We start from the raw sequence: 17,747 nt of genomic DNA on the forward strand, positions 1-17,747 counted from the left end.
CACATAAAAAATACAGTCTATTAACAATTGTTAGAAAATGATAATCCACTTTGTGGATTTTCCAGGATCATTATGTCTTTTCTTGTTTTTGTTGCCTTCAATTTTATTGCTAATTATATCTGTACTGAAGGAGGACTAGCAGAAGGGAGAACTGCATTTTTTAATTTGGGTAGTGTTGCACATATTAACAATGATTTTTGGCAAATATTTTGTATTTCTAGAGATTGATATTTTAGGCTGTAATGAGATTTTAGGATTAACTGTAAATTAACTGTAAATTGTATTCATCTATTTTTCCCACCTGCCTTTTCCCCAACAAAAAGTAATACAGACTCAAGAGTTTTTCTTTTTGTTTTATGATAGATTATCCACCCCCAACTTTTTTTCTTTTCATCCTAAACGTATGGTAGTGATAAAATAGGTACAATTTGCAAAATACAGTTTGGGGGTGATAATTACTTTCACACGTGATACTTTAAAAAAATAATTTTAATTATTTTAAATAAAACATCCCAATCCTTTATTATTAAACTTGCAAAATTCAATGTAAGCATTAGTTTCTCAGAAAAATGCAGTTTTGTAAAATGAGGTATAATTTCATGAAAAAAAAAATGACAGATGGGAGGGGCAGATGTGAAGATTCTAACTATTCTAACCAGCTAGTATGAGAAAAGCAGTTCTCCAGAAGTACAAATCAAATGGTGGAAAGTATTGAATGTTTTCAAACTGTTATATAATTGCTTAATTGCCTCACTCTCCTAAATGGTTCCCTGTGTCCCCTCAGGCAAATAAAGCCTTCATTACCCTAACTGTAGAAGGGATCTAATCACCCTGGGGAGAATATGCATATAATTTGAAATATATAAGCATTAATGATATAATAATGTGCTCAGCAACACATATATCACTGATTCCATCTATATTTCCCAGATAAACGTATATGTATCTGGAGAAAGGTGTATTTTTCACTAAAAATAATGAGACTGGTAACAGTTTAAAAATATTTTTAGCTATCTAAGCATGCATTTAAAACAGGAAGAAAAGTTGTGATTCTCAAATTCTCATAGATATGATAGTGCATTTTATCAATCCTTTGCAGAACTAATTACTAAGCATCTAAAAATACTCCTACTAAAACTAATATATTCACACTATGATCAGGATTAATATTTTAGTGTTGTATGAAGAATGAGAAAAGATAATCTTTACAGACCTAAAATATGTTTGAGCAGTTTTAAGAGCCTTGGCAACCAGTGACACTTTGCTTTGGTATATTTTAATTATGCTTTACTACAGTAAGATATGGTCAACTGGGGAAAAAACATTGTTTTCCTAGGAGAAAGAGAAGCCAAAAAAAAAAAAAAAGAAAGAAAAAGGTGGAATAGAAATCAGGAAAACTTCTCATCTATGCCATTGCTAATATATCGTTATCAAGTAATAATTCATAAAATCATAGAACTGGAAGAAATCTTAGTATTCCATTCAGTCCATGCTCATGCCTCCTGGAAGTAAGTAGAAAATAAGAAAAAAAGGGAAAAACAACTGTAGACTTTTGAATAAAAAACAGCAGCTCAGTCAGGCATGGTGGTTCATGTCTGTAATCCTAGCACTTTGGGAGGTCAAGGTGGGTGGATCACCTGAGACAGGGAGTTTGAGAGCAGCCTGGCCAACACAGTAAAACTTCATCTCTACTAAAAATACAAAAATTAGCTGGGTGTGGTGGTGCATGCCTGAAATGCCAGTTACTTGGGAGGCTGAGTCAGGAGAATCACTTGAATCCGGGAGGTGGAGGCTGAAGTAAGCCGAAATCATGTCACTGCACTCCAGCCTGAGCGACAGAGTGAAACTCTATCTCATACAAAACAAAACAAAAAACAAAACAAAACAAAACAAAAAAATCTAGCCACTCATTGGCCTCTGATACTATTTAAAAATATTCATGATAATGTTGGCAACCAAAACAGGTAGAGCTCCTTTTTACCACTTCATCAGACACAAAATTAACAGTAATAATAATAAATTAATTAAAATACCGGAGAAACACAACCCAGAATACTGGGGATCATTTGATAGGAACACTTTATTTTACAGATAAGATGACCATCCCTGTAAATTATGGCACGTGTTCTCCATGGCTACACAGATAGAAAAAACGAGATGCAAATGGAGGGACATTACCTGGCAGGCCAACATACATTTTAGGACACTAAGCTAGTAGTCAAGCTTGCTCTATTATTAGTTATTAGTTAACACTTAAGTGGTAGCAGAAACTAACAGGAGTCTGAAAATTCTAGAACTTTTAGTTTATTTGCCAAAGGGAATCATGATCTCAGCCTCTAGGGCATCTCAGATGTGGCATGGAAGTCATTTATTTTGATGTCTACCAGCCTTTCTTCCAGCACTCTGACTTGCTACAGATGACTGCTAATAACTATATCCAAATAAAAAAAATGTTTGGAAGGGAAAGTTCAAATGTATAGATTTGGTACCAATATATATTAGCAGGAAAATTGCATATATATATATGTATATATATCTGGTGGAAAATTAATCAAATAATCAAAATATTATTTATTACAGCTATATATTGCTAATGTACTATTTGACATAATCTATGGTCATTATTGAAATTCTTTAGATCTGTTCTTTGGGTATTCTATAAGAAGGTTAAGATTCATAATCTTTGCCACCATCTCAATAGATTTTTTATATATTTTTCTGATTTTACTTTTAATACAAACCACTATTAAGACAAGAAACAAGCCAACAAACAAATACGTTTCCCATGGTAACTGGAACTCATCCTCTCTACCACAGATCACCAAGAAAGCAAAGTGTATTCCATCTGCATGAGAGTTTAGGCTAGAAATACCAAGAATATAATGTTATGACCTAAGAACCCTGAGATGAGAATGTTCTTCAAAACAGTCTTGACAGATACACATAATCAAGATGTCATGTTGCTGTGGCATACCATACCCACATCCATGTGAAACACAACGTGTAGAAGGAAAAAAATGGAGAAAGACAGAGTCATTTTTTGGCTGATATCTTACACATTGCATCACCACCAAATGTTAAGTAAACAAGAAAGCAAATTTTAACCGGGGGCGGGGGGGAAGTCCTTTATCTAGAGATTTTTATTTAAAGTTTTATTACAAACTGGGAAAAAGAAATGTAATTATATTTGCTTTCAGAGAGGGATCAGGCTTAATACATTTATACAAATGTAGTCTTCCTAAGAAAATAAATATTTAAGTTTTGGTTCCTGGGAGTTCCCAAAACTGAGGATGAAGTGAAATTGCCTTTGGAGTCAGTTACACACCCAGAATGAACTTCAAGATGAACTAAGGGAATAGGAAGAAAAAACAAATATAACCTATCACTGAAATTATATTGTTTACATAACTACAACATTGTTATCTAATGAAAAATTTTATGAATTTAAATCTATTTGATTTATTTTAGTGTTTATACTTAAAATATACAATTAGTCAAAACATTTCCCATCTGAGCAATTAGTATTTTGTAGAAAGAATGAGTTTCCAAATATTTAAAAAACAATCATATTCTTAAGCTACAAATTATACTTAATTATTGCAAAAAGTTAATAGATAAATGTGGGCTAGTAACTTACTTTTACAGAAATAACAAAAGTAAGCTCAGATCGTCTCCATACTATAATAAAAGCTCTTCCATAATTGAAACACAAATGCTTTTACTTACAAACACATGCAGTTAATATTGATTAGGGACTTTGGGTGTATTTAACCTGTAATGAGGGCTGACGCATTTAAGACTTGACCTGCACAGAACACAAAAAGTTCAACAGCACAATTCCATGAATGAAACAAAGATGGAGTTTCATCATTCAAGGAGAATGCTCATAGATTTAGCCACTATTGATATATACCTAGAGGTTGGCTCTTTTCTCAAAGCTCTCTAAGTAGTCCATTTCTTTTTTTTTTTTTTTTTTTTTTTTTTTTTTTTTTGAGGTGGAGTCTCGCTCTGTCGCCCGGACTGGAGTGCAGTGGCCAGATCTCAGCTCACTGCAAGCTCCGCCTCCGGGTTTTACGCCATTCTCCTGCCTCAGCCTCCCGAGTAGCTGGGACTACAGGCGCCCGCCACCTCGCCCGGCTAGTTTTTGTATTTTTAGTAGAGACGGGGTTTCACCGTGTTAGCCAGGATGGTCTCGATCTCCTGACCTCGTGATCCGCCCGTCTCGGCCTCCCAAAGTGCTGGGATTACAGGCTTGAGCCACCGCGCCCGGCCTAAGTAGTCCATTTCTAACTTGCCTTCTAATATGATCTCATCTTAGAATCTACATGACTTTGTATTTAAAAATTCTTACTGAAATAACTTCACTTCTCTATATTTATTCAATTTATCTCACTCTTATTCTCAGGTGAGGTGATAATACCATGTTCACCATCTTCAAAACAATTTATTTACTTTTTTGAGACGAAGTCTCACTCTGTTGCATAGGCTGAAGTGAAGTGGCACGACCACGGCTCGCTGCAACCTCCACTTCCCAGTCAAGTGATTCTCCTGCCTTAGCCTCCCTGGTAGTTGGGATTACAGGAACCCACCACCATGTCCAGCTAATTTTTGTATTTTTAGTAGAAATGGGGTTTCACCAATTATAATTTTTGAAGTATTTATTTAGGTCATCTGAAAAGCAGACAGCAAGATGGGAATAGACTTTCAAGAGATTTTTCAGTTGGAAACAACTGCAAAGAATAAAGGGGAGGAAGCAAGATGAGGCAGAGAAATTCTTCAGACTGCAATGCAGATCTGATGTTTTTGACAAGAAAGGGAAAGAAAGAGAGTGGGGCAGGTAGTGTCTCAGACTTCAGTGCAGCTCTGAGAGAATCTCAGCCAGAAGGATAGGAGTTCCCAAATCAAACTTTCCTACTAGAGAAGTCCAATGTCTCATGAGAATGGGCCACCATCAGAGGCTTTCAATAGCAGAGCTCAATGATGCATTTCTATGTCTGCCTTGGTAGTTTTTAACTCTTAGTCAATGATACTGTTCCATAAAATGAGGCACATTTTTCCCCCATTCCCCCACCACCACCTGCACAATTCTTAACAGATCAAGGTAGAACTGTCGCTATTGCCAAGTCAGAAGGGATGTGGAGTTTGAGGATGAGACACTCCAAAGTCACTGAGAAACAAACAGAGAAATGAACTCAACTACATAGAAACTGGTAGTTAGTTTAACTTGTTTTATCATACATCATTTTACTCTCTTATTTGGAGAGGTTAGGAGGATAAAACTCATGCAACATAGACTCCTTTGGAAACTGGGTTTCTAGATGTAAATTAGCTGCCTTCACATGGCATTTCGGGGCAGTGATGGCTGGCAAGCAAGTTTTGACAGGAAAGTTTTTGTCTCAGACAGGCTGAACATTCTGATCCCTTGTCATCCACCATCAGCATATATGATGGCAGTGGAAGTAGCCCTGGGAATAGCAGGGTTTTGTGATCTTATAGCAAAAAGTCTAATGGTAATCTGCTTGCAATGCTTTTGTAAAAAAGTAATTTCCTGTAGAAAGCCTCTTTCTGTATGGTTTTGGTTTTTCTGAACAGAAACCTGAACTAACACAATGATCATGCTATAGAACTATGTGTGTGATAGGGAGGTAAATGGACAGAGATCATAAGGTGGAAAGCTGTGGAATAACTGCACTTGCATCAGGATGGAAAAGTACTATGGAAAATCATGATACTGCTTATTGAATACTAAGAATCTTCCAAAAGAAAGGAAACTTAGTTAGTAAATTCTGGGGTAAGAATATCCTGGAATGAAATACAGAGATGATGCACATGTAAAATGGTTAATTTGCTGTGAAGTCAAGTAGTTCCTGAATGGATTAAACATAATTCAGATATTATCCAGAAATTTCACTCCTAGGATATATCCAATAGAAATGAAAACATATGTTCATACACAAACTTGTACACAAATGTTTATAGCAGTTATTTATAATAGCCAAAAGATGGAAACAACCCAAATGTCATCAATGTACAAATAGATAAATAAATGTGGTATATCCATACAATGGTATATTACTTGGCCATAAAAAATGAAGTGTTGCTATATGCTACAAGACCAGTGTGCCTTGAAAACATTATGCTAAGTGAAATAAGTCAGTTTTAAAAGTCCATATAAGATATGAATCTATTCATAGAAAAGTCCACAATAGAAAGATCTATGGAGACAGTGGTTGTTTCGAGCTAAGGAAGGAAAAAGGAGTAAGGGTTTGATAGTTAAAGGGTTATGGGACTTCTTTTTGAGGTGATGGAATAGTAGAAAAGTCTTTCCAGACACAAGAAACAGAGTAAGTCCACAAAAAGAAGTCAGTCATTTTATTTGTGCTTCCCTTGCTTTATTGCTGCTACTTTTTATAGGGTGTTGTATTTAAAACACAGTGTGTATAAAACACTGCTACCCCTTCACAAACTGACAGTTTTGTTTGCTTGTACCAGTAAGGCATAACCAAACTTGAAATCAACATGAAGTCCTCTCTTAAATCTTCCTTTTCATGTTGAAATTGCACTTACTCTCTTATTGTGTATTTTGATTTAGAGTTGTGTTCTAGTGTATTAATTCTCTATTACTGTGTAACAAATTACCACAAATTTAGTAGTTGAAGATGACATCTCTTTATTATCTCACAGTTCATTAGTTCAAAAGACTGGCCTCACATGCCTGGATTTTCTGCTCAGGGCCTCACAAGGCCAAACTCAAAGAATCAGCCAATCTGTAGGCTGTAGGGAAGAATCTACTGTTAAACTCACTCAGGTTGCTGGTAGAATTCAGTTCCTTGCCACTGTAGGATTACGGTTCCTTGCTGGCTATTGGATGGGAGTTACCCTAGGCTCCTAAAGGCAATTGTTTGGTCCTTGCATGTGGCTCCTTCCATTATTAAAGCCATGAACACAACAGCATGCAACATCTTTCTTATGCTTTGAATCTCTCTGATTTTCTTTCTGCCACCAGCTAGAGAATACTGACTCTCCGCTATTAAAAGGTTCATGTGATCAATTAGGCCCACCAGAATAGTCTCCCTTTTGAGTAGCTCAAAGTCAACTGTTCAGTAACTTTAATTACATCTGAAAAACCACTTTTTCAGTGTAAGATAACAGAACCAGGGCATACTATTTTGTTATATTTACAAATCAAAAGGTTAAGGCAGGAAATCTTGTGGGGAGTCCATCTTAGAATTTGATCTGCTAAACCTGGTTTAGATGAAAAGATTTCTATGAACAAGTAAACTTTAGAAGTACCATCTAAGAAATGATAAGTAGGGTTTTCTTCTCTCTGCAGGATATCTCCACATTTTTAAATGGTTTCTGTAGTTTTCCAAGAAGATAAAAATCTGTGTTAATTTTTTAAAATTGTATATCATGAGTCATTACATCAATGTAGTACATATGACATCATTGTTCATAGGAAAATTAAACTGAGTAAAACAATATTAGAATCAACCACAATAGGTTAAAGGTATTTTTGTGAATTATTTTATACTCATTATCCATATATGTATGGTTTATAATGTATCAGGTAATGTTCTAAGAATTTTACCAAAAGCAACATATTTTAATTTAGTAATAATCTTTAATGATAAAGAAACAGAGGTAGAGAACCTTGCCAAATGCGAGATAGGTAGCAAACGTTAGAGCCAAGATATGAACCAAGGTTCCACCTGGGTTTGTAGAATCTAACTACTATAGGGCAATGTTCTTAAGCACCACTCTAATGCTAACAGTTTTGTTCTTTTTTCACAGCTTTTATGTGAAATATATTTAATAAGTAACCTCCTATGTTTCCTAAACATAGATTACAGTAAAATCCTTTGTTGATTCCATCCTGTAGTTCATTTTGTATCTCGAGAAACATCATTTAGAGATGCTTTTGTTTGTATGTGTAATATAAAAACAAGGTGAATGGAAAGCTACACGGCCATAAAAATTAACAAAATCTTGTCCTTTGCAGCAACATGGATGCAGCTGGAGGCTGTTATCCTAAGTGAATTAATGCAGGAACAGAAAACCAAATACCACATGTTCTCACTTAAAAGTGGGCACTAAACATTGAGTACACTTGTACACAAAGAAGGCAGCAGGAGACGCACCAGGACCTACTTGAGGGTTGAGGATGGGAGGAGGCTGAGGATCAGAAACTACCTATCATGTGCTAGGCTCACAACCTGGGTAATAAAATAAGCTGCACACCAAACCTCCACAACACACAATTTATCTATGTAACAAACCTGCACATGTGCCCCCTAAACCTAAAATAAATGTTGGAAAAAAAAAGACCAGCAAGGTGGATCTTATGCAGGTGGTTCTAAATCAATTTCAGTAAATTAAAAACTTAAAGTTTGTAACTTCAAGTGTTGCAAAATATTTTAAAACTCTATTTAAATAGTCCCTATTTTAAAATGCTTCTTGAGTTTTGATGGGGTTACATCCTGAGAAGCCCATCATAAATTGAAAATATCATGAGTAGAAAATGCATTTAATATACCTCACCTACTGAACATCATAGCTTAGCTTAGCGTACATTACTATGCTTAGAACACTACATTAGCCTACAGATGGGCAAAATCATCTGGCAACACAGTACACCATAGGGTATTGGCGTTTGCCCTCATGATTGCCTGGCTGACTGGGAACTACGGCTTGCTGTCTCTGCCTAACATCAAGAGACAGTATTGTACCACACATTTATAGCCCAAGAGAACATCAAAATTCAAAATTCAAAGTCCAATTTCCACTGAATGTGTATAGCTTTCACACCATTGTAAAGTAAAAGAATTGTACGCTGAACCATCATAAGTCAGGGACTGACTGTATTTCAATATTATTTAGGAGAATTAAGAGTAAGACAATTTTCAATTATTAGTTAGGTTTATAAGACAGTCCAGGAATTCATTGAAGTAAAAAAAAAAAAAAAAAAAAAAAAAAAAGGTCACTTTCCAGAGCTCGATTATACCATGGAGGCAAGAGTAAATGGCATTAAATCAATATCCTAATATATCAAGCAGCTAGTAGAAGCAATGAACTGGATTACTGAGAACACTGTGGAAGAATCTTAAAAACGTACTGTTGAGTTAAAAAAAAAAGGAAATGGAAAAATACCTAACTAAATCACAATGTCATTTAGATAAAGAGAAAAGGGGATCATCACACATACGGACAAATAAAGATGTCACTGTATTTTTTCTAAAACACATGCATATCTACAACATCAAGGGTGCATCGAAGACTTAAAAATGTCTACCATATTAAAGACACCACCAGCAGTGATTTGTAAACAGTCTCATGCCATCTGCCAACATGCTTCTTCCACGAAGCCTTGCCAAGTCCTGGCTCCATCTTGGAGACTGTCTGACCTTCACTCCCAGGGGAACTTTGGCTGTTTTCTCTTGTCCCCACCTTCTGTCCTTGACCTGCATACTCACTTCTATTGATTATGTAATTCATTAATTAGCTGTAAGATTAGCTATTGCACCACTCTGCTTAGCTGACGTATATGTCTTTGGAAAGTCTTCCAAGTGAAAGGTAGTTCATATTATTTTTAATTTGTTATCTGTGGCATCAATAATCATTTCTTCTAGAAGTTAGGCATCACATCTTTGGTCAGGAAAGTGACTTTCTATGGTAACATGGTTTCTATAGGAACATCAATTTAAACTGTACCTTTCAAAGCATCTTTTTCTGAATACAAATTCTCATAAAAATAATGCATATCCATAGATTTTTGAGTGCTAAAAAATAAAATTTATGTATATGTTATGTAAAGTTTATGTATTTGTTAATCTTTCTCTGATTATTTTATCAGGATACAGACTCAAGGTATTTATGAGGGTTCACATCATATGTCTGTATCTTTGTGAAGCATTTTTTATTAATAATGACTTAAGAATTCCCTGAATGTATTTTAGGAGTCAGTTGTATAAACAATTATATGCAAATAGTTTAGCTAAAATAACCTAATTATAAAAGAAAAATTTCCTACCTCAAAAGCAAAGAAATAACAGTCATGACAACATATATTATTTCTGTCATTCATTTACTATAATAGTCAAAAAATTACAACACTTCAAATTCTTGCTATGCCAAGTTCTGATGAGATTACTCTATTTTTCTTGACAGAAGATGTACGAAAAATTCTTATTGAACTTATAGCTAAGTGAAAATCCAAAAAAAAAGCTGGATATGTCAGCCAATGAGGTTGACATCGCTCATTGTGAATGTTCAAGTTTAGTAATAAATCCTCACTTCACTGCACAAAATATTACTCACTGCAATAGGACTCACTTCCTTAGCTTCCAGTTTAGGTCATACATGTGTAAGCTTCTTGCTAACATTTTAATTTAACATTAAGAAATGTCTTCCAGATTTATTAAGAAAATATAATGGTATAGAAAAATGAAAGTTTGAACAATAAATATTTGCTTTGATGAACAAATGGAAAACATAAATTTAAGAATACTTAAAATCTACAAAAAGATTTACTTCTCCATGCAGACAGATGCACAATAGGTTATCTTGCAAAACTGAGTTGCTTACTGATGGCCCCAGCCTCTATCATGCTACGATAACCCACTATAAGTCTATATCATTGCCTAGATATCAGTATAGTCTCTCACATAACAAAAAAAGTTTGTGGATAATACCATCAAGAGAGTTACATTTATTGAGTTAAAGTAAAGTCTTATGAATAATATTTCAAAAATAAATATAATTTGTTTCCCCAGGAAATAGATGTGCCAAGTCTGCTATTTTGCAGGACCTTGGATTAATATCCATTTGAGTTGATAAGCTTCAGAAACAAATTATGTTTTCATCAATACTTTCCTTAATTAACTCTCATACATATTGTCTGTGTATTCAGATGGATTCTGCAGTGCTATACTGTAAATTGACCAAAGAGGACAATTGATTGAGACTCTCAAAAACAAGCTTCCTTGAGACAAAAGAATTTATAGACCAAGAAGTCAAAAAGGCCTAAAGTATTTCAGGTATTTTAGCACAGATTCAAATCAAAAGCTGGGAATCACTCCAAAAGAATTACTGAGATTCATCAAGGAGTGTATTTTTGTACATACTTCCAGCATTATTTACAGCCTTTGCAGCTAAACTTCAATAAAGATTCATCTACCCCAGCTTTCTCCTTTTTTTTTTTTTTGTTATTTGCTCTTTGTTCCTTTGTAATTCTTGCCACAAAATGTAACCTGTTCTCTTAAAGTTTAACAATAACATAGTCATCAACTCATATATATATATATATATATATTTTTTTTTTTTTTCCTCCATGACCTGAGAGCTACTATGGAAGATTCCCCTTCCTATCATGATTGCCTGACCCTGTCACTTTCTGTTCTCCTCTGATTCCTACAGCCATTTCTTCTCTGTCTTTTCTCTTGACTTCTTTTCCTCAATCTATATGCGTCTTTACCCCTATTCCCGTATCTCCTCCTTATTTTGTTATTGTTGTTCTTCTCCAGCTCTCTCTCACCAAATATTAATTATTTTGTGGCTTTAAATATTATTTCTCACCTGTTTCAGTGGCTCACACCTGTAATCCCAGCACTTTGGGAGACTGAGGCAGGTGGATCACCTGAGTTCAGGAGTTCGAGACCAGCCTGGCCAGCCTGGCCAACGTGGCGAAACCCCATCTCTACTAAAAATACAAAAAATTAACTGGGCATGGTGACAGGTGCCTGCAATCCCAGCTACTCAGGAGGCTGAGGCAGGAGAATCTCTTGAACCCAGGAAGCGGAGGTTGCAGTGAGCTGAGATAGCAACACTGCACTCCAGCCTGGGCAACAGGAGCGAAACTCTGTCTCAAAAAAAAAAAAAAAAAAAAAAAAAAAAATGAGAGGATTCCTCTATGGCCCACCAGCAAGTTTACATCCATCACTTTACTCCTTCATTCTCATTTTCTCATTTCTAATTACCTATTTGCTTAATCTATTTTGAGACTATAACAGAATCTCAAAGGCCACATTCACAAAGTTGAACTTCCCAAATTCCTAGTTAAAATGAATTATCCTATTTAATTCCCTACTTCAGTTAATGGCTTGGATGTTTTCTCTACTCATCCAAGCTTTCCACTTAAAAGAGTTTTTAGAGTTTGATTTTCTTTCTTTCTTTCTTTCTTTCTTTTTGTTTGTTTCACTGTCACCCAGGCTAGAGTGTGATGGTGCAATTATAGCTCACTGCAGCCTCAAACTCCTGGACTGAAGGGATACTACTGCCTCAGCCTCCCAAGTAGCTGGGACCACAGGTGCACACTACAGTGTCTGGCTAAGTTTTTTATTTTGGGTAGAGATGGGGTTTCACTATGGTGCCCAGCTGGTCTCGAACTCCTGGGTTCAAGTTATCCTCCCATCTAAGCCTCGCAAAATGTTGGGATTACAGGCTTAAGCCACCATACCCAGCCTTTCCTTCTTCTTTTTTTTTTTTCAAACTTCATAGACCTTGCCTCCATCAATATAGTCAGTTGGGAGACCATGTTGATTTTCCCACTGCAGTATTTAATATCTACCCCATGTACCACATTTCACTGATACTGCCGTCATTATCTCTGTCCTGTTATACTATATTAGGTTTTGTCAACATTGGTGTAAATAGTTCACTTTATTAGAGTAAAAACCTTTTCAAGTCTATTCTTGGTCCTAGCATTTTTCTTTTGAACACATAACTTAAACAGTTTAATCTTCTCTTAATTTACAATATCTTTTTTTTTTTTTTTTTTTTTGAGGCAGAGTCTCACTCTGTCGCCAGGACTGGAGTGCAGTGGCCAGATCTCAGCTCACTGCAAGCTCCGCCTCCCGGTTTTACGCCATTCTCCTGCCTCAGCCTCCCGAGTAGCTGGGACTACAGGCGCCCGCCACCTCGCCGGGCTAATTTTTTGTATTTTTAGTAGAGACGGGGTTTCACCGTGTTAGCCAGGATGGTCTCGATCTCCTGACCTCGTGATCCGCCCGTCTCGGCCTCCCAAAGTGCTGGGATTACAGGCTTGAGCCACCGCGCCCGGCCAATTTACAATATCTTAAAGATGATACAAAAACATTTAAATGGGCCAGGCTTGGTGGCTCACGCTTGTAATCCCAGCAACTCTGGAGGCTGGGGTTGGAGGATAAGGAGTTCAAGACTGCAGTGAGCTACATTCACACCACTGTCCTCCAGCCTGGGCAAAAGGATGAGACCCCATCTCTAAGAAGAAGAAGAAGAAGAAGAGGAAGAAGAAGAAGAAGAAGAAGAAGAAGAAGAAGAAGAAGAAGAGAAGAAGAAGAAGAAAGAAGAAGAAGAAAGAAGACAACAACTGTAAAATGGAACTATGATTGTCATCTCTAGGAACAATACTTAATCATGCAAAACTAGATGTAGTTTACGGTTAAAAATAGCTTCATAGTGTAAAAGCTTTTATCATGCTGCATCTAACTTGAAAGCCTTATTCCCCTACATTCAGTCTTTCATTCGTTCAGCCATTTAATCATCAAATATTTGTTGAATACTCCCTATGTATCAGGTACTGTTTTAGGCACTGGGAATATACTACTAAGCAAAATAGACAACCTGCTTGAACTAATTATCCTTATACTCTAGGGGTAGTGAGGGAGGAAACAAAAAATAAGTAATGGAAAGATTACCTACATCACTCTGTGTTCCACCATAGTCCAATATAGATAGGAGAGAGATAGGGTCCAAAATGACAAATGCCACAGGGCCTAGAGAGAAACTGATTTCTTGTTAACAGCAGGAATCATATAGGCCACACACTGAATGAGAAAAACACTTCTTTAGTTTCAGCATTACACAGCATAACACAGTAGAACACAAGTTAAAATAATAGCTACAGCTATAGAACAGAGCCTGTACTTCAGGTGTAAGCTTAGTGCAATTACAAAGTGAAAGACTGGTAATTCTCAGTTGCTAGTGTGCAAGTTACCATCCTAGCGCTGGCATTAAATTATCATCTAGTGCAACGCCACACTCTACTAGAACAACTTTTCCTTTGATCACACCTATTTGATAATTTCCCCAGTCTTTTAGTGAGTATCTAGTCAGGTTTCTCCAGAGAAACAGGACCAACAGAAAACATGTAGATGTATAGATATGTAACTTAATTATAAGGAATTTGCTGATGCAGTTTTGAAAGTTGACAAGTCCCAATATCTGCAATAGGCAAGCTGGAGACCCAGGAGAGCCGATGGTGTAATCCCAGGTTCAAGACCTAATAAAACACTGAGGTTCCAGCTCAAAGGCTGTTAGGGGTTCCCCCTTACTCATAGAAGGGCCAACATTTTGTTCTAGTCACACCTTCAGCTGATTAGATAATGCTGACTGACATTAGGAGGGCAATCTGCTTTACTCAGTCCACATATTCCAATGCTAATCATGTCCAGAAACATCCTCACAGACACACCCAGAATAATGTTTGATGAAATATATGAGCACCCAATGGTCTCCTCTCTTTTTTCTCTTTCTTCTTCCTCTATGTATACATGTATGTATGTACGTATGTATCTAATGTCTATCACTCTGACCAAAACCATGGATTCAGACATTATCAATTAATGCTATTGTCTTTGTAAACCATGTATTAATAGAACACCTTATCCCACTGTTAATATTCAATAATGAGACAAGGTAGACCACAGCCTGCAATTGTCCAGAATGAACAGCAGAGGTAAATTATGCCTCCTATACTGCTTTTCTAGCTAATTGATACATTTTCTTATATATCATTTTGTTAGTGGTGGCAGAGATCAGAGTTACCATGAGTTACTAGCAACATATCCATGCAGGTCCACAGCAACTTCAGTTCTTGACTCCTCAGAATAAAAAATTCGAGTGGTATAAAGCAGAAAAAGAGACTGAGGCAAGTTTCAGAGCAGGAGTGAAAGTTTGTTAAAAAGTTTTAGAATAGTAAGGAAAGGAAAGAAAAGAGGAAAGTACAACTTGGAAGAGGACCAAGTGGGCAGCTCGAGAAACCAAGTGACTTGGGGTTTTATACTTTGGCCTGCTTCTGGGATCTTGCCTTACTTCTCCCAACTCCTGAGACCTTATTGGGAAGCTGCTGATCAGTTTCAGGTGTTTTCTATCTATCAGGAGCCTGCCTTTCCCTGATGCTGGCTACAACCAATTATTACTTTAGAGAAATGGTTAACAACTACCTGATCATCACCTGATGGTCAACACTCCTGGTGTGTTTTGGCCGGGTGTCCTCTCCTGCCCTGCTCATACCTAACTAGCTACTTCCTCTAACAGTTTTATTTATTCTTTAATCCACTTTTTGAAAACAAAACTCAACCCCTTTTAAACTAACCCATACCTTGCTGCTTGCTAGATTAGTCTTTCTAAAGCACCATCCCACCTTATCACTCTGTGTGCAAAGACCTTTCATTTTTCTCAACTGATTTCAGCATAGTCTACATTATGTATGTTATATTATATAACCTACTGCAAAACCTTGATGTATACTATTAACTAGTCAGGGTGACATATTTGCTGTTCCTCATTCAAATATTGCTCATTCTATTCCTTTTTTTCTATGACATAACTCTCAATCCCCAAATTGTACTCACTCAAAATCTTTCCTACTCTTAGGACTTAATTAAAATGTTATTTCTTCCATGAAATAACATGAATTGTTCCCTATTCAAAACTATCTTACTTTACATAAAACAATTTCTCTATACTCTGCACATGCAGCCATCTCTCTTTGAATCAACTTCCTAATTTTGGATACTCGAGTGTTAAATCCCTGATAAATCCTCTTCTTTATCTGCACTCACTTCTTCGGTGAGTTCATCCAACCTAATGGCCTTAAACATCTATTTGCAATGTCTCATAAAGTTGATTTATGCTACCCAGCCTTCTCTTCTTTGTTCCAGACCACTGATACCAATTGCATACTTGATTATCAGGGAAACCAGCCCCCAATATTTCAACATAAGTTCTTTCTATTTTCCCTAAGTGTTGGTTGGTCTGAAAAATAAAGAGAAAGAGTACAAAGAGAGGAATTTTACAGCTTGGCCTCCAGGGGTGACATCACATATTGGTAGGACTGTGATGCCCTCTGAGCCACAAAACCAGCAAGTTTTTATTAGGGATTTTACAAGGGGAGGGGGTGTACAAACAGGGAGTGGGTCACAAAGACCACATGCTCCAAAGGGCAATAAAGATCCCAAGGCAAAGGCAAAATTAGAATTACTGATGAGGGTCTATGTCCCTCTGTGCAAATATTGTCTCAATAAACATCTTAACACAAAACAGGGCTTGAGAGCAGAGAACTGGTCTGACCAAAATTTACCAGGCTGGAATTTCCGAATCCTAGTTAGCCTGAGGGTAGTGCAGGAGACCAGGGCATATTTCAGCCCTTATCTCAGCCACATAAGACAGACACTCCCAGAGTGGTTGTTTATAGACCTACCACCAGGAAGACATTCCTTCCCCAGGATATCCTTGCTGGGAAAAGAATTCAGCGATATCTCTCTTACTTGCACATCCATTTATAGACTCTCAGCAAGAAGAAAAATACGGCTCGATTCTGCCCAACCCTGCTGGCAGTCAGACCTTATGGTTATCTTCCCTTGTTCCCTGAAAATCACCGTTATTTTGTTCTTTTTCAAGGTGCACTGATTTCATATTGTTCAAACACACATGTTTTACAGTCAGTTTGTACAATAGTGGTCCTGAAGTGACATACATTCTCAGCTTATGAAGATAACGGGATTAAGAGATTGAAGCAAAGACAGGCATAAGAAATTATAAGAGTATTATTAGAGAAGTGGTAAATGTCCATGAAATCTTCACAATTTATGTTCAGAGATTGCAGTAAAGACATATATAAGAAATTACAAAAGTGTTGATTTGGGGAACTGATAAATGTCCATGAAATCTTCACGATTTATATTCTTCTGCTGTGGTTCCAGCTGGTTCCTCCATTCGGGGTTCCTGACTTCCTGCAACACTTGATATCTCCTCCAGAATGTTTAATAAACCTTTCAAACATAACCTGTCCAAAACTGAACTCCTAATCTTCCATCCACAAATGCTCTTTCCTTTCTCAAGTGATAATATCATCCTTGCAGTTACTCAGGCCAAAAACTTGCAGTAACCTCTTATCTGCCTTTCTTTCCCTCACAAACCCTGTACAATCCATCAGAAAATCTTTTTGACTCTACCTTCAAACTTTATCCAGAATCAAACTGCTTCTCAGTAATTCCACTACTATCACTTGGTTTTATCCACCATTATCTGCTTGTGTAGATTTTTGCAACATCCTTCTAACTACTTGCTAAGATTCTATTCTTGCCATTTGTCATACAGCAGCCAATAGTCTGCAAAGGCATATGTGATCTGCCATTTCCATTGCCTCTTTCACCTCATGGTTTTCCCTTTCTGTCTGATTCACTCTACTCAAGCTGCGCTTGTCTCCTTGATATTCCTCCCATACACCAAGTTAAGTTCCATTACAGGCATTTCCAGTGACTAGTTTTTATCTGCCTGGAATGTCCTTCAAAATATCCTCATAGCTAATTTCCTCACCTCAAGTCTTTGCATAAATGCCACCTTTTCTGTGAGGTCTATTCTGACCATCCTATTTAAAAATGTATCTTTATCTATCCTATATGCTTGATCAGCTCTATCTGTTTTATTTTTTAACCGTGGTATTAATGGCCTTCTAATATGCTATATAATTTACTTTTGTGTATTTT

This window comes from Trachypithecus francoisi, unplaced genomic scaffold, assembly GCF_009764315.1.
Source record: "Trachypithecus francoisi isolate TF-2019V2 unplaced genomic scaffold, Tfra_2.0 Lachesis_group3, whole genome shotgun sequence".
NCBI lineage: Eukaryota > Metazoa > Chordata > Mammalia > Primates > Cercopithecidae > Trachypithecus > Trachypithecus francoisi.